Here is a 23,819-nt window from a genome sequence, read left to right on the forward strand (position 1 = left end):
GTCACAGGGTGCGTGTGACCCTGGCTGGATTTTGCATTGTTTGAACCCTGCACTGGCACTACAGAAAGCTAAATCTATGCCTTCCCTCATCTGAAAATCAGTTTCAACAGAGAAAACGCCCTGTTCAGTGTGATTTGGTGGGATGGATTTGGCACAAAGATTTTGGGCATCATCTGGAGTACTTTTGCTTTCCTCTATAAAGTAATACCTGCACAGATCCCATGGGTCTGCACTGTCACACGCTCTCCATGGAGCCACGAAGTGTGCTGCCTTGTTAAAACAGAGCTTTCCACAAGCTGTACTTGCCCTTCTGATCTGGTTGAGATTGCACCAAAGGGCAGCTTGTTTAAATACAATTTCACTGGTTATTGAGTGGGTTGTCAGAATGGGATATGAAGTTTCGAAGTCTTCCCATCATTCCAGGTCACACTTCCCTACAGGAGCTCCATGTTGACTCAAGGACACTTCCAGGCAGCAGAATATGAAAGGAGCAGCGATGGACAGGCCAGTTCATCCTACACATTTTAAATGGCTTGAAAAGACCCAGAAGCCGTTTTGCAAAGAGAGGCTGTGGCAGGGACTGAAATCAGTGCTCAGCATGTGGCTTAGACAAACAGAGTGGTCATTAGTGACTGCTGTCATTGTCACACCGGTGGAGACTGTTAATTCAGCACAGGAGTCATTAAAAACAAGCCTGGGTAGAAAGAGGGGGGTTTGTAAATGCTAGATGACTTGGCAAAAAACAAGGAAGACCCACAGCATCCCACATTGCTCTGCTTGTAAATTCAGAACAAAAACTCCCAGGAATTTGCAGGGGATGGGATTAGGCACAAATTATTTTCTTATGCTAAAAACCCTTCAAACCAAACCTGTCCCTTCCGCACCCCACAACCAAGCTAAGCTTGGTTATCCACCACATCCCCCTCTTCCTAGAGGATGTCACTCACCACTTCCAAAGCTTTCACTGTGACATTGCTCCTGGGTTGAGAAGGGGATCTCGCCACCCCAGCAGCTCAGTAGGGACACTTGGCTCCATCACACTAAGCAGCACTGCTCCCATGTATCCAAAGAGGAAAGGCTCAGCCTGCACCCCCTCCTGCTCCAGCCTGATCCCTGGGGCTTTAACTGCCTCTGAGCTTGCAATTAAAGAGCAGCATTTGCTATGCTGAATGGATGTCCTTCTGTTAGAGTTCCTCCTACCAGGTACTTTTAATTTATTTGTATTTCCAGCAGTGATAATTGAGTTATCAATTTCAGGCTCTTTTGGGCCAGAAGCAAGGAGATCAGAGGCCTATTTTATACACCTAATTATAGATTGTTTCCCATAGCTATAAAACCACAGAGAGACAGATCCAGGAAACGTGACATGAGGTGCTCTGGGTCCTCTTCATCTCCACTGATGTCTCCCTATTGCTCCCTTTCACTCCAGGCTGAACATCCTCCAGACAAAACAGTTGTCAAAAGCAAGGGATACCTATTTCCCCACAGGGCAAAATCCTTCCCCACCCCAGCAGAGAGCTGCTTAAAAATCAAATTCAACTTACACTTAAACGATGTGTTTAAGCCTTTAGCACTTCATAGAGTCAGACTGAGATTTATTCCGTTTCTGTGCAGTTTGGCTCTAATCTGGCTCAAAATGGTGACCCGGGGTCTTGCTGAGGAGTGAAAACTTGAGTTTCTATCCCACTTCTTGTTTTTGGGGGGTTACATTTTGTATGTCTCTGTTAGCTCCCCACTCCCCACGTCTGGCTGCAGTGCTGCAGAGCCACCCTGCATCTCACATGGGTCCGAGCTGCCTTCAGCATCCACAAACCAGTACGAGCTGCTTGGAGCACTGCAGTGCAGAGCAAGTGCTGAAGTCCAGCAGATCCTATTTTTATATTTACGGAAAGAGATGGGAATTGTCTGTGTGTCAGTATTATGTTCCTGTCGGTGACACAAAGAGGCCATCCAAGATGTATGACCTAGCAAATGTACAGTAATGGACACATCACATTTGCTCTCTGAGTAAATAGATATTGTCTATAGAGTATGTTACAGCTGTGCTTTCATGTTTAATTTAATGTAAGTGAACTGCCTTAATTTCCCTAAATTGTAGTAATAAACATAATGCTAACAGTGATATAGCTAATAATTTCTTTCGCAAGTGATTAATCAACAATGAACTATTTTAATTACCTGTCCTGAAATGCCAAACTCTAAATTAATTATGTGTCATTATATAAATTCATGTGTGTATATATATATACACTTATACATTAATTCCAAGGCTAATTAAAATGAATAAATCACTGGATTTGGTGAATCCATAGAGCTGAGGGGGGATCTGCTCTACTCCTGCTCCTCTACCTTTCTGCATTGCATCCTCAGTACAAAGAGAATCACATTGCAGTGCTTTGAGCAAGTCATTTGTGCTCCTGAATGAAAAGGAGAAAGTCACAATCTCCCTGGTCCCACACTGGAAACAGAAGTGCTGCTGCGTGGCCAGTGGGTTGGGACGGGGACTGCATCTAGAGATGCTGCAAGGCACAGAGCTGACAGCACTGGGGCATTCAGCAGCGGCAGCATCCCCAGGAGCCCCAAGACAAGGCTGGGCAGAACAGGGAGACCATTGTCTTTGCATGAAGACTCAAGTCTAGAGCTCACAGCCAAAAGGTCCCCAGACATCCAGCACTAGCCCCACCATCAGTAGTGATCCCAGTGGGTCAGTGCTCCCTGTGGCATGTGCAGCAGAGAGGAGCAAGGAACTGCAAGGGATGGAAGCTCTAATTTAGGGATGGGGAATGAGACAGTTCTAATGGGCTGTAGCACCGGCTTGAAGAACAGAATGATTAATGAGAGCAATGGCATGAAGGAACCAGAAACAAAGTAATGAGACCTTTATTTGATACATAATACCACTGGGACCTTCTATAAAGAGAATATCAGGAGTACGGCTAAGTTTCGCCGGTTTGGGAATGCATCAGGAAGGGGGAAATTATTGCTGACTTTGCAGTCAAATGCCTGAGCTGTACACAACTGGGGCTGCAGCGTTGTTCAAAGTAAGCCTGGGACATGTTAATTTGGTCATATATTTTCAGATGGTAGAAAGACTTTTGATATAGTATGCTGTGTGGATCTGTGCAACGTTGTGGGTTTAAAATGCAGTGTCCAGAGCCTGATTCAGTCATCTGATGGTTGAATTCCAGCTGGGAGAAGAAGCCTTTATATACATAACAAGAAGCTCCAGCCAAAAATTACTTATGGTTTCAACTGAAGGAGAAGAAGTTGCTGATAGTTTAGGTATGGATGTCAGAAACACAGCAGTTAACGGTGGAGATGAATGAGAGATTGGGAGGTGATAACTTAGATAAATTGGTATCTTATCCATATTAAGGAGACAGCTCATCCTCAGTTGCTGCTGGATGACATGAACAGTGGAGCATATAGGGATACTAAAATACATTGGTCTTAAAGTTAAATCCCCAAGAACCATCAGAAATAAGTCTCAGAAGCCAAAGTGAGATTTGATGCACCCTGCAAAAATACGCAGCCTGTCAGAGCACACCACCCTCTCCATATAACTTCCACCAATTGTGGGACAATTACAGAGAAAACGATACTGTGATCTGCAAAGCAGTTCCTGGAGTGGTTTTATTCACTAACTCAATGCTATGCATAACCGTTGCCAGCAACATCTCCAGAGGTGTGTGCATAATAGAGAGACATCAAGTCAATGAGTCAAAACATCAGAAAATAAAATTCAGATGAACATCACATTCAAAAATTGTATCATCTGTCATTTAACACTGTCTGAAGACCTGCCTATTGAAATAATACATCGAAACCAAAAGTCACCCCAGGCAGCAATACTGTATTGTGCTGTGTTTAGGATCTACCACGAACTGGGGTTTTCTGCAGCTGGAGCTGGCTGCCAAAGAAGGAGAGCTGCAGTTGCAAGACCTCTGGGGATCATCAAACTGAAGCCCCCAAGAGACTTGTAGAGGGGAAACAGTACCCACTTTAAAACCTGCCAAAGTCAGTAGTAACCTCACCAGTGTCACCCATCCCCTTTGCTGTGTGGATATGTGTAATAACTTCTCTTTTAAGACCCAAATTAGCCTTTAAAAAAGGTGTTATATTCAGCTGCAAAATTAACTTACCCTCTCTGACACTACACTTGACTGGATTAAAACCTTGATTGCTCCAGTTCCAAAACACCCATCGAGGTAAGAAGTTTCCCTTTTTGAAAATGCAGGCCTGGAAGATGCTTTAAATCCCCTAACTAAATTCTTATCATGCCGTTTTCCTCAAGCACCACGTACAGCATCATCTCTGCGCTACAGCTTGAAAGGCACAATTCCCTGCAGATGCACACATCTGAGGCCAGGAATATCTGCTTCCAGGTGCGTTAGCAGGGATATCACACCACAGGCCACAAGGTAAGTATATATATACACATATAGACATGCATATTTAATGCATATGTACATATATATGCATTTTTTAACAAGATATATTGGATGGTGGTCTCACCACGCGTGCAGGCAGGTGCTGGTGGGAAGAGCAAGCGCCGCATAATGCATCCGAGTTGCTCCATGGTGTGAGAATGAGCAATGAACATCTCTGCTGGAAGCAAAATCAGGAACTTGGGTAAGCTTTGCCACTTCGACAACAAATCACGGGGTGTGCTTGAGGGTTCATTTTTCACTGGGAAACACCGGTGAAACGAGTACTTTGCTGCTTATCTCTTTATTGCTTATCACTGCTTCTTTGCCCTTCATTTCTTGGAAAAGGCATGGTGTTTAAATGGGTTGAAGGGTGGACACTGCAAAAGAACTTAATCCCAAAGGCGTCATAAAGGGTTCATTTTGCTCTCCCAGAAAATCTCTGTCTTCCTAGATCGCTCTCCTCCCTCTCTCTGCTGTCCATCTAGGTTGCCTGGTCTGTATCTGCAGGCATGCTTGCCATCCTTTGAAGAGGTAGTCTCCTCTAAAAAATCAATAGTTAACATTGTCTTTAAATAGTCTGGCATTTACCTTTACTGCAGTTTTCATTTTTTCCTGGGATTGCTCAGACATTTGTATTTCCCATGTATTTCTCTGCCTGTAGCCACCAACCAGGAGCTTTGCACGGCTGGCAATCATGGTGTGGTGTTAGCTCACAGCCACAAATAAGCAAGATAATTGAGAGGACTGGAGCTCACTAATAGAAGCATCTTTAATTTATGGAAGACATCGAGTGAGAATAATTACAAGCAAAAGGGTAGCATAAATCCCTGAAGAAAATATATCCTGATGCACTTTTCCCAACAAGCAAATTTGAACACTAGCCCAAAGGTCAAACATAAAAGACTGAGAACTTCAACCTCCCGAGCCATCCACCTTTCCTTTCCCCTCTTGTCAAGAGCTTGTCTGTGGGTTCATTTAGAAAGCTGCTTGTTCAGAGTTGGGCTGTTTGCAATCTGGGGAAGTTAAGCAAATTAGCAGAATTATTAGGTAAGAGGCAATTCTCCACAGCCTGCAAAGCAACTGCTTGTTAAATTAGCTCACACAAGAGAATTGCACTGATCGAATGACAGTTGCAGTGTTTGCAGAGAGAAGGCTGTGCAGGCGTTTTCTTTGCAATAACACTGCTGTACTCCAGATGAAAAAGGGGACTTAGTGCAGCTTCCCTGGCAGGCTGGGACAGGCTCCTTGCACTGGAAGATGCCTTTGTCTTTTACACACATTCCGGCTACGTGGCTCCTTCTGCAATAATAATAAAGAAATTAATAAAGAAGAAAACCCCAGCACCTTCAGAGCAGCTCCTTCTAAAAACAGGGAGGGCTGCAGGAGAGCTGAAGCCATGAAGACCCTGGAAGCATGTGGCTTGCTGCACCCGCTGCCTGCTCCAGGGGTTTTGCAGCTTCCCTGTTCCAGGGTGATTTTGGGAATGGGTCTTTCAACAGCCGAAACAGAGTCTGGAGTCCTCCAAGAAGCCACATGGTTTCTGATCACTCAGTCTCATTTGTATATACTCTTTGGCTATTGATTTGATATTTTTATACCTTATGTAGTGCACTTAGTACAGAAAAAAAATGGATTAACGAAGTAAATGTACTTTATTAGCAGGTCTCTGATGGAAAATTATGTCAGTTTTCCATTTAAAAGATGCATCAGATTAATCCATTCATGAATCAATTTGTCTGTGCTTGAGAACCTACTAACGCCCCACATAAAAATTTCCAGTGTCAAGCTGTATGCTGGACATAACAATCAAAGCTTTAAAATGAAGAAGAGGTATTACTGGGAAGTCTTCAGCCACTCCAACACAGCTGAGAATGAAATGCTCATCCCCAGAGCAAAGTGGGGGTGTTAAACCAGGCTTAACTCCAGTTTCACTCACAGCAGATGAAGCAGTCTTAGTAAAGTCATGGAATTGCATCTATTAACATCAGCGCAAGCAACAAACCTCTGGGCTTTCCCAGCCTCACCCTGCCTATTCAGAAGTACAAAAAGCACCCACAACTGCCAGCAGAAAGGATCTGGAGACCAACAGTGTATAAAACAAGGGCCAAGACACATGTCAGCTCCTTCCTAACTGCACCACATCGTCTGACAACCTGTTACAAGTGCAAGGACCTGACAGTATTGCGGCTGGATCCTGCTGGCAGATAGATGGGGAGGCTTTGGCAAGCACCATCCTCTCTGCAGCCCTGCACAAGAGAAGCCCTGTGGGCATTAGGGGGGCATTTCCCCAAGGCGAATCTGCAAAGTCAGGCTGGCCACGTTAACCAGATAAATCCTCCTCAACTGACGGCATGGACCTGCGCCATGATGCAGAAGCTGTGGATCCAGATTCAACTTATCTCCCAGGTGTAAGAGGTACAGGGTCTCCAGTTTGTCTCTGCCCAGCTCCTTGTAGCCCACCTTCCATGCTCAACGCCAGCTCTGTGGTACAACCCCACCTTGCAGCCCTGGGCCTACTTGGAACATCACAGTGTTTATTTTTGGTGTTGTATAATAAAAGACAGCTACCTATACCCAGCTAAGATGCCTGAGTGTGCATTAATATCACAGGCATGGGATAAATAAGAGCAGATGACCATTAAAACAGGGAGTCTGTCCAACCCAGGCAGAACAATTGCGTAAGAAAATAAATGGGACATTGACAAGCTGTTTTCTGTTGTAATTCTGTTTGCTGAATACCCCAACGTGAAGGATTTTATTCTTTGGGAGAAAAAGGATGTCTTATCCACACTGCAGGCTGGGGTGTTACTACAGCTCAGCACTGCCGCAGTAACTGAGGTAATGCATGAACCCGCCAAGATGCTAAGACCAGCCCTGTGCCGTCTGGCCACGTCAAACACAAAGTAAAGGACATTTGCTTAAACCTCAGCCAAAGAAGTACACATGGGCATGTTTTATCTCATGGTTGCAAATAGCTCATTGCAGGCAGTCACCGTTGCACAGCTCACCAGGGCTGGGTGTCAAAGGAGCGTAGGAGCCAAGGCAGCCTTCTTCTGTTCTTGCTTGGATCTACAGAAGATACCATCATTCAGCCCTTTATTCCTTTGGAAAACATGTGCAGCACATCTCGCTGTTTACATTAATCCAAACTAATGTCCTACAGCTATCGCATCCATGATTATGGCAGTCATTTTTAATTAAGGGTTGTGTCAACAGTATTGACATTTTCATTGCTCTGGGAGGAAGTAGAGGAATTTTCCTGCAGGTGAAGGCCCCTCCTTGGAGTTCTCTATCTCTCCAGCTGCACCCCTGTATGAAAGGGCTGTTCAGCTTATTAAGGAAAAGCAAGAGTATTAAGCCCATTCTCTGTGCAAGTAAGCTACAGTGATTTACACAACACCAAACTCAAGGAATGCCGAAATTCAAATTCCCTTTTTCCTATGGCAATATTTGCAATCTTATTCTGAGTGCAGTATTTATCACTAACAGAAGCCCTGGCAGGATCTGGGAAACACTGGTGCCTCTGTGATGAAGAGGATGCATTCAATAGCCTGCTGGGAAGTGGAGTTAGACACGAATGGCTCAAGCCCGTCACTGCACTCAGTGATAAACACCCTGCAGAAGCTATCATTCACCCAGAAAGAAAGGGGAAGGCAGATCATTACATTTATTGGTCATAGTTTTTCAAGAGTCAATAAAGACCCACTAGAAGGGCATGGTTAGTAGCAGGAATATATATATTTTTCACTTCTCTCAAAACTACCTTTAGCTCAACAGCTACACAGAACACCAGTAGAAGGTCTGTCTTCTGCCCAATATGTCAGGATGAATCTTCCTCCTAGATGATGGTCCTGGTGTAGATGGTGCTCGCACTGTACGGTTTTTAATGTCTTTAACCATCTTTAGCTTTATATCCTGATAGCCCCTTCAGGCTATATGTCAATGCCATCTGGGAGGAAAAGAAGAGACTTCTGCTCAAGCGCTGCTGTAACGCTGATCTCTTAACTAAAATTGTGCTTCCTTCACTTGACAAACTGTCAGCACAGAACAATTACTGCCTGTTGATTTTGCTTGTCCTTCCTTTTCTCTTCCATCCAAAGACAAAAAAAAAGAAAAACAGATGAAGGAAAAAGATTCACATCATAAAACTCCACAGACAGAATACAGCTGACCTGATTGCACCACGCATAGACGTGCTTGCAGATGTATCAAAGGTAGAGGTGCGTCCCTTCTTTATCACCTTTCTCTTACTACACTTGATTGATGAATGCTTTCAGGTCTGTAGGACAGATAATGTGCTTGGTTTTATGCCTTAAGTCCTGTATAAATACGGATATTAGAGTATTAGTGTATTTAGGCTGATGTATTTAGCAGCTCTAGATTATGAATTGCTCCTCACAATAATGTTTGCGTTTGCTGACAAAGGTCTTTATTACAGAAAAGGGTCAAGCAAAAAAGGATTATTCCTACTAATTATTCACTGTTATTTAATATTTGCACAAAGGGTTTGCAGGACTGAGTCCTCAGGATTGCCTTGTTTGAGAAGCTAATAGGGTTTCCAGGAAACCAGCAATGTCTGGTGGGCCATCAGGGCAGCCTTTTCGTGGATACGGAGGACAATTAGATTTGATGTAGTTAAGGGTGGTTGGCTAAAGGCTTATAATGACTTTGCCAGGACCTGATCCTGGGGTTTTCAAAGTCAGTGGAAAAACTTCCACCCAGAGCTGTGCTTTATGGGAACTTGACTGAGGCAGATCCTATTTTCAGACCATGAGCCTCATGGCCTGTGCCTTAGTTTGTCCTTATGTATTAGCAGTCCTTTCGAAAGTTCCCCTGGAGCCTACCTACTGCCTTCTGCTTGGGCATCACATTTCCTTGACTAGACCATAATTGTACTGTTAAAGAAATTTCTTGCTAAGTGAAATGAACTTCTCATTCCGTAAAGATATAATTAGGCAATAAAAATACTGGCAGAAATCTTCAAGCATGGGCGCCTGAAGGTGGGATCCACATTTAAGCATCTAAATATATGGTCCAACTTTGAAGCTTCCTATGTATTCATACCTTCTCTACCTTCAAGAGAACTGGAAGCTTTCCTGCTGGTCAAGGCTCAGGTTGCTTTGGGGGTACCTAAATATGGATCACACTTCTTCAAGGAGAAAACTTTTTCATTTACATTCCATGGTTTTGTTCACGTTGCAACTCCTCCAGCTTCCCCATTTGACATTTTTTAGTAACTTAATTATCCTTACGAAGGAAGAATTTTAATAATGGTGTTGTTTACACTGGATGCAGCCCTGGGGAACAAGAGAGAACAACCCAGATTGCAGGAGCAGGGGGGAAGAGGGTGGTATTTTGGAAACCCAGGCCACAGCCTGCTGGAAGCATCTGTTTCTGCTCAACCTTTTCCTCTAGAGTCCTGCTATCATTCACAGCCCAGACTGCCAGCAATTAGGGACTTGTGCTGAGGATTCCCTTTCCCTTGTGCTTTCATTCCCATTCTTCTTTGTTTATGAACCTTGGAACTGATGGCAACAGCGTTAAGGTGAAGTTTGCTCAGTGACTGCTGCTCACACAGTCATTCCTGTCGCAGCGGATACTTCACTTGATGCTTCCAAGACGGAAATCAGAAGGTGAGATTGTGTAGTGCTTGGAAATCAGCACTGCTAATTGCAAAGCAAATAATTGGCTGAGAAAGACAATATGTCACAATGTGACTTGGAGCTTCAGAGGTGGTGGCCACTTGGCTGTTTTGCTGAGGACAGAGCTGTGCTGTGTGGCATCCTCACTACCCATGATGCAAGCTGGCTCCATGCTGACTCGGGGGTTTGTTGGAGCTGCTCATTTACCTCTGTTTGCAGGCACAAATGTCAGCAAATGCATATTGCAAAGGCTTGTGTCTCTTATTAGGCCAGGTCAAAGCCCTTTGTAATGCATTGTTGGGTGTTTGTTTCACTTGTGAAAAATAAAGAGATTGAAATAATAGTAATTTCCAAGAAAACAGCTGGTGGCATGAAGGAAAACATCCTTCTCCAAGAGTTCATCCTTGCTTCCCACTTTTGCATTAAATAAAAAAGGAGAAGAAAAAAAACCCCAGGAAATATTTCTGATCAGTTCTGGTAACAGCCCATTCTCCTTGCTGCTGTGTTCATACTTCAATACTGATCAACCACAGAAAGAGAAGAAAAGAGAACAACTTAGTATCTGCATCTTCCCCGCAGCAACCTGGAAATGTATCAGTCATCACTGTTGTACAGATCTGGACTCTAGCAGAAGGGGGTTTCAGCACGGAAGATGGTCTCATTGCACGGCAGCAATAGAGGCACTAGTGACACTGAAGTTTTGCCATCTTAGCAGTCTTTTCAGTATGAGAAGTGATCACTGCATCCCAAAAGAGAGAGCTCTCAGCTCCACAAGTGCTTTTCAATCTGCACTTGTTCTCAGGCAGAAGTACCATGTACATGCCTGATCTAATTGAAAAATGTGGGGAGAAAAAAAACCATGTCGACTTCAGCAGGATTTTGGCAAGGGTGTTTAGGCACTGTTAAAGTGCAGAAAAATGAGCTAGCAGAATTGGGTAAGCACTGTTTTCCTTTTAGCTGAGGAAAGGTGCTCCTGCAGTAACACTGCTCCTCATGTCTTTGCCTTTTAAATACTCAGTAATATAAATATTAGATGCATGTTAAGCCTCAGACCCATCAAACAGCTCCTTATCTTAAAGCACATGAATACTTTTGGCCCTAGTGAGCACATTGAAATGGTAGCTAAAGGACCAGAAATATGGAATCAAGCACACCAAATTTCTGGTGTGTGAAAAGAGATAAATCTCTGCACTTTCCCATGTCAGGGACTGACTTGGGCCAGGTGTCATTAAAAAGTAAGTCCATGAATAATTTTGTATCAGACTTTTGCATCCAATCCATCATTATACCAGCAATACTCAGCTTGTGCTAGTGCTATAGATTTACAATGGTTAGGAAAAGATGGTGCCCAGCTTATTTTCCCACCAATCATTATTACATGGGAAAGTGAGTGATTTTCTTTAAATCCATTAGCATAACATCAGTGCTTATAAAGACCAGACTGGAGCAGACACTTTAGAAGTCTTTCAGGTTAACAAAGTCAAACTGGGGACCCTTTTTTAGGAGCACAGCTTTTACCTCCCAAACAAAAAAACCACTGTTGGCTAGTACAGGCTGTGGACATTTGCAATCTGGGGCAATAAAGCTGGTATTCCCAACTCATTCCCAGCTCTGTTCGCCTTGTAACAACCCATTTCTTCACTACAGCCTATTGAACAAGCAGCTCGGCACGTGGTACAAAACACAAGGAGGGAGCTTCAGATCAAAACGTTTATTCTTCGTTGCAGCAGATGAAACACAGGGCTCCTGGGTGGGCATAAGCCAATACATATGAAAATGCACAGCATTTGCAGTTGAAATACACAGTCCTGAATTACAGCTGAGATCAACAGAGGAGGACGATAGAGGTTATCAATCCTGAGTGGTCTCTGATAGGTAGAATTGACTGGCAACTACATAATGACTCAGGCTCAGCCCACCAGTTTAGAGCCCAGGTGATAGATCTGCAGATGCCAGTCATCATCATTTCCTTATCGGCAGCATTCACATGGCCATTTGTCTTCTGCTACCTGAGTTGCCTTGGTCCGGTTCAAGTGTTTGATTCCAAGGTGCGTCTGAGAGATCAATGCACAGCTACAGCTGGTTGAAGGGGACCAAATCCATTGAACAGTTGATTTGGTTCCATTTTACCAGCTTTAGCAAAGCATTTGGCCTCATGGGCTGTGGCCAGCAAAGGGAGGAATTCCTCGGGGTCCTTTCTCTCCCAGCTGCCTGGACCTCTTCTGAACTTGCTGCCTGATGGTGCACTGGTTCAAATGGCTTCACTTTCAGGCAGTCAGGATTAATTTAAGCTTCTTAGAGGCTACGGCTGAAGAGCAGGTCTGAATTAAAGAGGCAAGTTTAATAGCAGTGGAATAGTCTGCAGCAGTAACCACCAGCCTGGAGCATTTTTAAGCCTGATATTTGGCTCCATCTGTTTTGAGAGCCACACTGCTATTACAGTGTGACATAAGTAAAAGCTATTGTTTTAATCCAGATACTTTAATTGTCACCTCCTGCTTTCTTCTTTTCGGGGTTTTATGATCTGCTGTCCTCCTCCATGCCCTGTGTCTCGGTATCTGAAGTGCCACCCAGCACGCAGCAAGCAGGCAAAGCAGAGATGTCTTTTGCTACAACCAGCCCAGCCTGCAGCCGAGTAACTCAGGGCTGCAGAGCTCTTTTCCCCTTGGGATTCCTCTTGGCAAACAGGAGGGAAAAGGCTGGAATACCTGAAATCCTTTCTAGAGGTTAGCACACTCTGCCTTCCTACCCTACAGCCTCCCTTGTTTTCTCCTCTGGCATTAAAATCAGTGGTTTCAGCAGTTTTAAGATCTGCTTGAGGCAAGCAACGGTTGTATTTGCCATCACCAGAAGCCAACAGAAAAGAGGTGGAGAGGTAAAGAGAGGGGAGGGAAATGAAATGAAAAATGAATCCCCCCACTTTTCTTGCAATCTCATAATCAGGCAATTTGCCCCCAGACACTGAAAGCTCCTGCCCCATTGCGCAATGGTTGGTGTTGCAGCACTGGGGAGCTGGTTTCTCCCTGCAGCACCAACACCCCACTGCCAGAAATAACTCAGTAAATCAAATCTACAAAATCACAGCCGCTCCGACCATTCCTGCAGTGGGAGCCGATAAAGTCAGGCCTTTCCCTTTCAACCGAGAGCCATGCTCAGATATTGCACATTGCCATGTGCATAACCTATTTAAGGAATTTACATGCGTCATAAGGCACCGGTGACTTTTTCCCCCTTTTTCCTTGTAGCCCACCACGCTGGAAGATGATATTAGGAAAAAGCACCTGAGCTTGCAATCACTGCTCACAGAAATACTGCAAGTGGGCCAGTGTTACTGCTCCCCAAGAAACACGGGCTTTGCATCGAAACACTAAGTACTGCAGATCACTCAACTGCCCAAACATGTTACTCTAAGCTGCCTATAAATAAATGGAGAAAGAGAGGGAGAGAGAATAGCTTTTTAAAAAGAGCTCTACAATTAATTTAATCAAGTTATCTTTAGGTACATTTTCAAGAGACAATCAAGCCAAGGAACTAAATGGAAACTTAAACCAGTGAAGACCTGGAAGTATTAAATTCATCCTTTGGTAAGTTACTGGAGAAAAAGGAAAGTAGTGATTGGGTGGAGGTGGAGATGGAAGTGTCATCAGTGACTGAAGCTGCACTGAACCTGCAAGCTAAACCCTGACAGGCACATGGATTTTGGGTTAGAGTGCACCAAGCTGCTTAAGCATCACCACTGTGCACTTAAAACACGCTCTGCTCCTAAGTATGCTTGCTCTGTCCCTGTCCTGTTGATTTGGGGAGAGAGATTAGAAAGCAGCACTGTGAGAGAGCAGTGTGGGAGTTATACTGAGCATCTTCTGCGGAGGACAAGTGCTGTTCCTGCTCCTCTTTACTTTGGGGAGTGCCCAGGAGCGCATCTGAAATCAATGCAAGTCGGTGTGGATGTTCTGTGCCATTTTCTTTAAATCCTGCAGTGAGCTATGGGTGAGGTTTTTCCTTTTAGAAAATTAGGTTTTCTCTTCTGGATGCCATTCATCAAAGCTAATGATGTCTCGCTGGTGGTGAGGCCTTCTCAGCAGCTGAGAAAGAGCAGACCACGTTATGGGCTGGAGAGCGTTATGACCCACTTGTAGCCTCCCGGCAGGAAAGCAAAGCTCTCCACCAGCTGGGAAACACCAGTCCGAGCTCTCAGGCTGTACAAGCCATCCGAGCAAGATGAATTACAGAGGCTTTGCTCAGATGTGTTCAAAGGTCTGAGCTGTGATGAAGCTCCTGATCTCTCCTGCACAGCAGTGCTCATGCTCTGAATGCCTGTGGATCCACAACCCTGCGAAATGTGGGGGTACAGGGTTCAGTGCTGCCAGGCTCAGCAGGCAGGATGTCCCAGCCCTAGCAGCCAGGCAGGGGTTAGTGTCACTCTGTCTTCCTGCCTATGCTGATGTTATAGGAGCAGCCTGCAACAGCACCATGTCCTGGATTCAAAAACTCAACCATTGACACCACCAAACATAGTTCTGCTGTCCAAAGGGAAGCCAGTTCTAGACATTTCCTCACGAAACTGGGTCTGACACTGGAAAGGTCCTTTCTGGCCCCCAGGTCAGGATCAAGTGCTGGTGCCACCCTTCACAGGACCCTTCTCATACCCCTGCCTGCCTTTTGCACAGTCACATCCCCGAGTTGAGCAAAGTCCATGCATGCTGCAGGACGGCACTGAAGAGCCATGGGCACACCGAGCAAGTGATGCGTTAGAGGCAAATCAAAACCAGAACAACAGATCAAACCTGTGCATTGCTTTTCCCTCTCTGTTGGCCATTGCCTAGTGCCTCTAGCTTGCTTTTGTCCCAAGGGTCAGCTACACTGTTAACAGTAACAGGCAAGAGAATAGGCAAAAGCCCCACATCACCAAACCACTACCATGGCAAGTAGGATCAGTAGCAGGCAACGTAAGAGGATTTGCTCTATTGAAGATGTTTCCACTTTAGCCTCAATATTCTAATAAAGATGTATTATGGACAGTCCAGAAAAGCCAAAGAATTTATCAGCATTTGTCGATATTCTTAATGAAGCAGAAGATTCAACATGCAATAGAATTAGCCTACAATGAACCCTTGCATAGGGCCCATCCTTCTGAGTCCAGAAATCTCCTGCCTATTCCAGTCCGATACCCTTTTGAGAAATGAGCATCCCTTGAAGTCATTATCATTATAAGCTAAAAGGCCAAATGAGACAAAGTACGGTTGCTCTTCATCTGAATAAACAAATCATTTTTAGATCAAATGCATTAACAATTTATCATTCTAAAATCCAATCAAAAGGAAAAAACAACAATACAGAAAATTGATTTCCTACAGCTTTATCTTAATGAAGTGTACATTCCCTTCGTAATTAGCTTTGGAAGGTTTTTTCCCTTTTCCTCAAGCTAATGTGTTATTTGATTTCCATCCAAACATGACTAAATCGGAGGAAATTTCCCCCAAATGAAGTGGTTTCTGATAATACAGGAAGATGTCTACTCACTCACATTGCTCTTTTTTCTACCAAAAAGCCATACTTGTACAGCAGATGATTCAACTTTATTGCATGGTGTCTTTGCGTGGATGCTTAAATCAATGCCACACTCATTGTATCCTGCACAATGTGCCATTTGGAAACCAGAAAATACAACCTCGCCCCTTTTATCCTTTTCCTTACAGACATCAAATATTAATTTAACTTATATTATTGCAGGGGAAAAGTGGACTGTGTTTTATTAACATCTCTAAAATTATAGATATTCAACCCCAAAAAGTAGACTCCAGACAAGGCTCGAGAGTCTTCCGCTTGGATTTTATTTGACTTAATTAAAAAGCACTCAGTTCCTTTGTGCACTAAAGTAGTTGCTGACATTGCAGTAGCCACTCAGTCTTTCAAACCAGAACTATTACCTGAACTTAATAAAGTGTCTATTTAATTTATACACCCCCATGAACTCACCTGTCTCCCACAGACACAATGTGGTGCTTGCTAATGACCAGCAAAGGCCGCAAGTTAACAGCAAACTCCCCGGCACCTCGGGGGAACTTTGCTGCCCCATAACATAATTTCCATCACCTTTTATCTGCCTTCTCTGACATTAATACTGTTATCCATGATCCAATGATCCACTGTGCATTGCTGGAAACACTTTTTGCCAGGCCACCTCCCTGTTCCTCCCCTAAATCTCTCTTTAAAATCTTTTCTTCCTTAAATGATGCTGAACAGAGGACTATTGCTTTCATCCTGCTTCACTGAGTATTTGCTGAAATGCAATGGCTAATTCGATAGTCTGGTTTTATTTGGATGTATTGCCGAGATACACAGCAACATCTATGATAGAGAATAAAGCCCCAAACCCTATAATTATCACCTTATTCCTTGGTTACACAGAACACCAAAAGTCACCTTACCAGAATCTTGGCTTTTAATATGAGAATCTCGGCTTTTAATATGAGAATCTCTGCCTTCATCCAAATTCTGGTCCTATGTAAAAGAACGGTCCTATTTCAAGCACAGACCTGATCTACTCTAGCAGAGCAGAGCACTGATACCTGGAGGGAGCTGCAAATTCTCTGGCTCCATACGCGATCTAGACAGACCCTCCATTTGCCTGAAACACAAGGCTCTGAGCAGGTTTTGGGACACATCACCTCCTGAAACTGGTGGTAACAGTTGTAGGATTGGGTATTTGGGGGTTTTAACTCACACCCTCCAAAGAGAACAAAGCCATTCTCTAATACAGTTTGTGCATTTTATGGACCGAACAATTAAAGAGGTTTTAAAACATGTGCTGACTGCATGATTCCATGCAGGGCCGTGTACTCAGCGTTTTTAAACAGCAACTGATACGAGATATCACTTAATAGTACAAAACACCAGCAGTCCCGTTAAAATCAATAGAAAATTAGATGCTATGAAAATGCAATATGTGTCCAATTAGTTATAATTGGAGCAAATGGTGGTGCAGATAAACTGGAAAAAGACGTATTTGGCCAGAGCACTACCTGCCTGCTTTCGGCACGGCACAGTAGCGGCAGTGGCGGGCTCGGCTGTACCCTATAGCATGAAGAATGATCTATCTAATACACTTACGTTAACTGTTATCTAATTACAGAGTTGCTCAGAGCCTGCAGGACTGCCTTGGTGCACCACTGTGCATGGTGAAAAATGATCCTCTGTCACACGGAAACCTCCCTGTTGGACTTGACAAATTATGCCAACAAACCTGCTTAAGAACTAAAAAATCCTTGGACACGGTGACAGGCAGAGAAAGATGCTGTTTTGGGACAGGTATTTATTTATGCATCTGGCACAGTTCAAGCACTGTGCCTCAGTCCTGTGGATACTCACTTTTCCCCCTGCCTGTCTGTTGTTGTATCAATTTAAACCTCCTTCCCACCGATTATTTTTCAGGCTTCTTTCAACTCCTAAAAACTCAGCTGCATGGCAAAATGGGAACTAGGTTATGCAATTCTAACGCTTTATTTTTAACATCTTTGGTGCAACATATTGGCCTCCTCTTTGTTTCATCTCATGACTAAAGAAAAAGAGCCATATCACAGCGGCACAAAAGGTACAGCCCCAACCAAGCGACACTCCAACCTCATCCTGCCCTGGCAATGGATGGAAGCACATCACTTGTGGTACAGCAAACATTATTGATTTGGAGGGCATTTTTTCATATCAACTCTATGAAATATCAGTTATTTTACCAAAACTATTGACTCAGAGCTAAGAAGCAATAACTTTCTCTAGGGTTTGTATTCCAGTCCTGTTTTAGGTTAGTAATTCAAATTATTAAAGACTTATAGCTACAATAAAAAAACAACCAACTCCCGTTTACCCAGACCCGAAATGTTTTTGCATCATTGGACACTGTTAAGAGAACCGTCTCTCAAGAAGGGGCAAAGAAAAAGAAGTGACAGCTTTTATTTGTTACGCTGACTCAGACGAACAGTGGAACAAGGAATATTAAGACCCAATCCATAACTTTTGTGGCCGCTCAAAGGACGTATTCCTCCTCGACACTGATAAAAGTTTAATATGTAGTTGCCCAGGTTTTTAATAAACTTGTCAACAAAAGAGCAAGGCAAATTGATGGGGACTTTCCCAGGAATAAATTCAACTTCAAATAGGCCAAATGAGTGTGGAGGACGGGGAGGGGACTGCACATGGGCGACTTTTGCTGGGCTTTGCAAAAACAGTGCAATAGATTTCAGCGGGTGCATCTTATTGTCTCAAAGACAAGGCTTTAGGACAAAGCTGGCTTCATTTAAAGAGACAAAGAGGTGCAGCTCCCCATGCATCACAGCTTGACACCAGTGAGGAAGGGAAGGGGCAAAGCCTGAATAAATACCCCTCTGGTCCTGCCTGCCTGTGCATCCCAGTCCCCACCCCACAGCAGACCTGCTCAGGGGCAAGCTGCAGGGCTGCTCCCTGCTTTTGAACCCCAATCCACTGCTGCACCTATTTCAGGACATCCCCTCCAAGTATCTCCTGCACAGCCATCCCCTCTGCTCAGCCAAACCATCCCTGCTCCATGCTCCACCTTTACCCTTCACATACTCAAGGCTGAGCTTAATTCAAGCAAAACACAGTCCTTTTCCACCTCTGTTACAGAAGCTGGATCACACTCCTGCAGTCTACACATACCCTTCGCATATAGGGACCAGCTATATTGCATCCACATGGACATAAACCACACACACTGTCCACCTTCTGCAAGGTTAGACGTGAAATCACTGCAGGAGATTCATTATTTTCTAATAGTCTCAGCCAAGTTGGTACCTTAAATTATTATGACTTGAGGGGTTTTTTTAATTTGTTTACCCAAAGTAAACACAAATATTAAATCAGAGCTTCCAACAATCTCACTGCCATCAAATTAACCCACAGATCACCAGAAGGGAGCACTCCATCTCAGCAGCTCCTTACAACACTTTGCTTCCTGCATCATCAGCTCCATCCTGACACCTTCCTTCACTTGCACCTAACAGCTTCAACAAGTGGTGCCTCCAACCCCAGGTCACTTCTCAGATTGGAAGTGCTGCCCCAGCCATCATGGTGAACTTTATTCTTGATTGCCCTTACGTCACCGGATTCCTGCTCCCATGGCTTTATCCAACTCCACAAATGCCAGGGTTGACTTGCCTATGTAAGGGCTTTGCAGGGATGGCTCCGGTCCTTTACAGCTGCTGGGTGACTTCTGCACTCGGTGGTCACGAGTCCCACACTTCTTGGCTGCCCAGATGCCACCTAATCCGGTCCCACCAGAAGGGCAGCTGAGAATGAGCACTATTTATAGCAGTTGTTTCCCCCATCCCCCTGGGCTCATCAGTCTGCCCAGGGCTTTTTTAGATAGCGGCACAGGTCCCAGCACAGGCCATATCTGGGCATGGGGAGGCATTTACATGCACAGCCCTGGGCTTCGTGGAAAAAAAAAAGGGGAAAAGGAAAACTCTACATCTGTTGGAGATGTCAGTTGCTGAGCTTTCCCCAAGCACCAGCACTTGGCTTCCTTCCTGAGCACCACCAGTTCCAACTGCTGAAACCTTTGACTGTTAAATTCTGATTTATTCAAGATAGATCTGTGCCTGGAAGCCTTCCCCTTGTACATATCCACCAGCGGCCTCTGCTCCTCCATACAGACTGCTTGGCAAAAATAAACCTAAACCCGGGATACATGCTGATGCTGGGCAAACAGTGCAAGGAAAAACACCTTCAGAGCACCACAGAGCACAGCAGTGGTAAGGGGGAGGCAGCCCATGTGACACTGCTCCACCTGCACACACAGGTACCCACCAAGGTGCTCATGGGTATGGTGCTGGCATGGCACAACCTCACCTAGAAACACAGCACTGTGCAGTATTGCACCCAGACTGCAGCCCCATGGTGCTGGAGCGTCTCATGGACCCCATCGCTCAGCTCACTCCCGTTTGGATACCCCCACATAGACATGGCCCTGCAGGGTCCTGGTTGAGCTCTGGCCTCAGCACCTCACACCCTGCATGCACTCAGAGATGTTGGGCTGTCCAGACAAGTCTTTGCATTTCAACATGAGCACAGAGGCAGCACAGTCCAGCCAGGCTGTGCCATCTCCCCAAAACACATGCCATGCATCACAGTGCAAGCCAATACCAAAGCAGGAAAGTCCTTACAAACCCAGAACAAGCTTGCCCTTCAAGCATCAACCCACTTTGGCCTCCTCCAGCTTTAGTCTTGCAACAGCTTCAAGAACTCCACAGCGAGCACCTACTCTGCCTCTGGGGGAAACTGAGGCAGGAGAAGCTACACGACCCATCTGCAAGCCCAGCAAGCTGGCAGTGAAGCCCATGCTACAGCTCCCATCCTTGGAGCACTGGGCTGCTCTCGTTGTGACCCCGTGCATCTCACAGCATCGCTGCCCACTCAGCCAAGGTCAAGAGCAACTTCAGCATCAAGCAGCAAACATTTAACCTGGCATCTTCTCCGGGAGGCAATTGCAAGCGCGGTGCTTAAATCAGCCCTGGGCTTTCAGGGGAGGGATCGGAGCTGAGGAGCGAGGATATTTCTCTTGCAAGGAACACACCACCCCCTCGCCCACAGTCACTGCTAAGTGCAAGATGTGGTGAAAGTCTTTAAAAATAGATATATTCCCAAGCAATGCATGCCGCTCGCATCTGGCAGGGCAAGCCTAGCATGGAAGCTCTTTCTTACTGACTAAAAAGGATCATTAGCAGCAAGAGGCTCGTGCAACCTTGACTCTCTCCTTTTCTCTTCAGGGCCTTCTCTTGTTCTTGGCCTAAACCAGTCCTGGGAAACACAAGGGAAGCCCTGCCCAGCTAGGCTGGTGTCAAAGGCAGGGAAAGATACTGCAGTGCAGTGCTGATCTCTTCTGCAATCGGACGTGCAGACTAGCCCGAATGCTGAGTCAGCACAATTTCTTTTTTGATTGGTTGATCTGAGCAACATATTTTCAATGTATGCTAAAGGGGCAGCAATTAATACATTTCCCCCCTTTCCCCACCTTTCCAAACCGGTCCGAACCGAATGCACAAATCTCACCCCCAAAGTCACTCTCTGGTCCTAAATATTCTGAGGTTCTTTCATTTTTAATTTAGGGCATAAAAAAAAAAAAAAAAGAAAAAGAAAAAAAAAGAAAAGAAAAGAAATTTGCAATCTAAGCGATGCTCACTTTGATCGACTTGTGCTGCTGCAGCTAAAATATCTGTCCTGCAGGTCAATCTAATCATGCTTAATAGCAGTTTATTCTTCAACACAACATTTTTCACGTTGGGTCGACAGTTTTAAATGAGATTGCTGATGCACCCCTTTACTAATGCTTTTACCAGGGCCAGCACATCCCTTGAAATACTTGTGCAATAAAATGCTTTATTGCTCTTGATGAATGCACTATTAAACTTGAATTGCAAACATACACCCCCCCCATCCTTTTTTTTTTTGTGTGTTTTTTTTCCAAAAGAGGGTGCTGGAATTTATGGGACCACCTGTCTTCTAATATTAAGTAATAGTAACAACAGTAATAACAGATCATCAATACAACAAACACGGAAAACTAAGACAAAAGAAACCCGCTGGGGAAAAACCGCATGGATGGCACAAATTTGTCCCTGTGCTCTCGTGTGCACGTGCAAAATATCCATCTTCTACCTGCCGGTGGTTCCGCTTACATGCGGAGAATCCATCTCGAGAACGGCTGGATTTTGTGAGGCATAGAATAGAAAAATTTAACTAATTTGGTCCACTGGATTTATGGCTTTTACAATTCTCAAAGCTCCCGTTCCCGTGCCCGGCACTGCACAGCCCTCAGTCTGCAGGATGGATGGGAGCACCTGAGCATCCCGGTGCTCCCCGCAACAGCACTCAAGGCTGGGAGATGCTCACCAGTTTATAATGAGCGGAAGGAGAAGTGGCATCATTTTAGCTACCAAATAGAGTGGACCGAGTGCGATGCAACGGTCACAGCTTTAACCTAAAGAGGTGAAAAAGGGAAGAGAAGCTGCCACAACGCTGAAGAACAGCGCAAACCAGTTGCTGAAGGCCTCCAGCCATCATCTGCTTCCATTACTACCAACAGCAAGGGGCTGCTGTGACTTGCGGGGGGGGGCTCACATAGACACCCCATTTCATTATTAACATCATCTAAGCCTGGGTTGCTGGGACACGTGCTACAGCAAAGCCTCCCCGCCACCTCCGCTCCCATGCTGCGAGACAGCGCTCAGAATTAGAGCTTTGAAAATATTTACATAAAAAGATAAATCTGAGCACTTAGTGACTTCCTAAAGTTAGCAATTCCATGTGATTAACAAGCGTATTAATTCAGAGAAGGGGGGGGGAAGGAGATAAAAACTGCATCAGGAATGCAGGTATCTACCGTAAATCAGACCATGAGCACCTTCGCGACAGCAAAGCGCAATGGTAAGGGAGTTTTAGTAAAACCTGTGCTAAGGAAAGAAAGAAAGAAAGGGAAGAAAAGAGGGAGAGAGACATAAAGAAAACAGAAAGAAAAAAAGGGAAAAAAGGGAAAAAAGAAAAAATGAAATGAAAAAGAAGAAAGAATGAAGCAGAAGGAATAAAGATAAAGACAAGCAAAGAAGGTAGGAAAGGAAAGCAGGAAGGAGAAGGAGAAGAAAAAGGAGAAGAGGTAGGGCAAAGGGTCAGCAAGGAAAGGAGTGAGATTTTATATATAAATTATATATAACGTATAATTTTATGCTGTATCCAGAATGGTGAGATTTGTCCTCATTTTTCATCACAGATTCAAGCTAACATCGGCAATTTACAAAGGAGCGAAACTGCAACCCCACTTGGGCCCCAGAGCTTCCCTCCTCGGGGTCAGCTTGTTTCCCAGCATCCATCAGCTTCACATCTAAATCTGATAACCCACCAAAGTGGGGCTCAACACTCCAGGGCCTATCTTGTGGGGACCTGGTTGTTGAGGACCCTTCTCATGTAAGGTGACTGAGCTCAGGGGACTCTGCATCCCCGCAATGAGGTCCTAGGAGACACTGCCATTGCCAGCCAGCAAAGCCCAGACTTCCCAAGGCCCAGCGTAACCAGAGCATCACTAAACGCAAACAGGATGCTGTGCAAACCAACCATTCTCCAGTGCAAACCAAAGCCACCTGGCAAAGGGAAGGCTCCTCCTCTGCTAGGAAAGACTCAGCACTTCCCACACCTCCATCAGCCACAGTATTTACATTAAACAAATAAAAAACCTCTTAATAAATCCCTCCAAATCTCATACATAGGAAATCTTCCTGATACGCAGCCTGCGTTTTCAAACCCATATCCACAAGCACCTGCTTAGAGTTAAATCCCCTTTGGCATACCTGTAGCAAGTGATGACAGCGCTGAATAGAGCTGGATAAAGACTCCACAAAATCCAACCTTCAAGTCTTGTCCTCTCCCCATGCCTAGGAGAGGATGCTGTGATGGGCAAGGCTTGGTTAACCTTGGTGCAGGGTGTGGAGGCATCACACCTATCAAATGATGCCTTGGGAGCCCGTTAGCCAAATGAAGAGGGCTGTTGCAATTGCTGGGAAATCACCCAAAATCAAAACGCTGCTCTCAGCTGCCCCATGGAGATGGGACTGTGAGTTAGGGCAGCTGAGAAGCGGCTATCTGAGGAGTTCGGCTTTGCCTGGTGTTAAAGGCATCACAGAAGAGTGAGGACGTTTGGGACTGAAAACTTTAAATCCGCAGATACGACTCCCACCTGCGTGTTAAA

The 23,819-nt window shown here is 44.9% G+C and overlaps 1 long non-coding RNA gene across 5 annotated transcripts in view; it reads right to left on the reverse strand.

Moving 5' to 3' along the window:
• LOC133216666 (uncharacterized) overlaps positions 1 to 23,819 on the reverse strand; it is a 45,005-nt gene that overhangs the window by 15,848 nt on the left and 5,338 nt on the right. For 2 of the 5 annotated variants that reach the window (XR_009726691.1, XR_009726688.1), the window contains one exon: positions 8,571 to 8,749. The exons of the other annotated variants lie outside the window; for them this stretch is intronic. This is a non-coding gene — a long non-coding RNA (uncharacterized LOC133216666). Of the gene's footprint in view, positions 1 to 8,570; positions 8,750 to 23,819 lie in introns of those variants that run through there. 5 annotated transcript variants of the gene reach the window in all.

Source organism: Neopsephotus bourkii, unplaced genomic scaffold, assembly GCF_033783945.1.
Source record: "Neopsephotus bourkii isolate Nb327-2 ecotype Australia unplaced genomic scaffold, CSIRO-AGI_Nbou_v1 NB_1060, whole genome shotgun sequence".
In the NCBI taxonomy this organism is placed as follows: Eukaryota; Metazoa; Chordata; class Aves; order Psittaciformes; family Psittacidae; genus Neopsephotus; species Neopsephotus bourkii.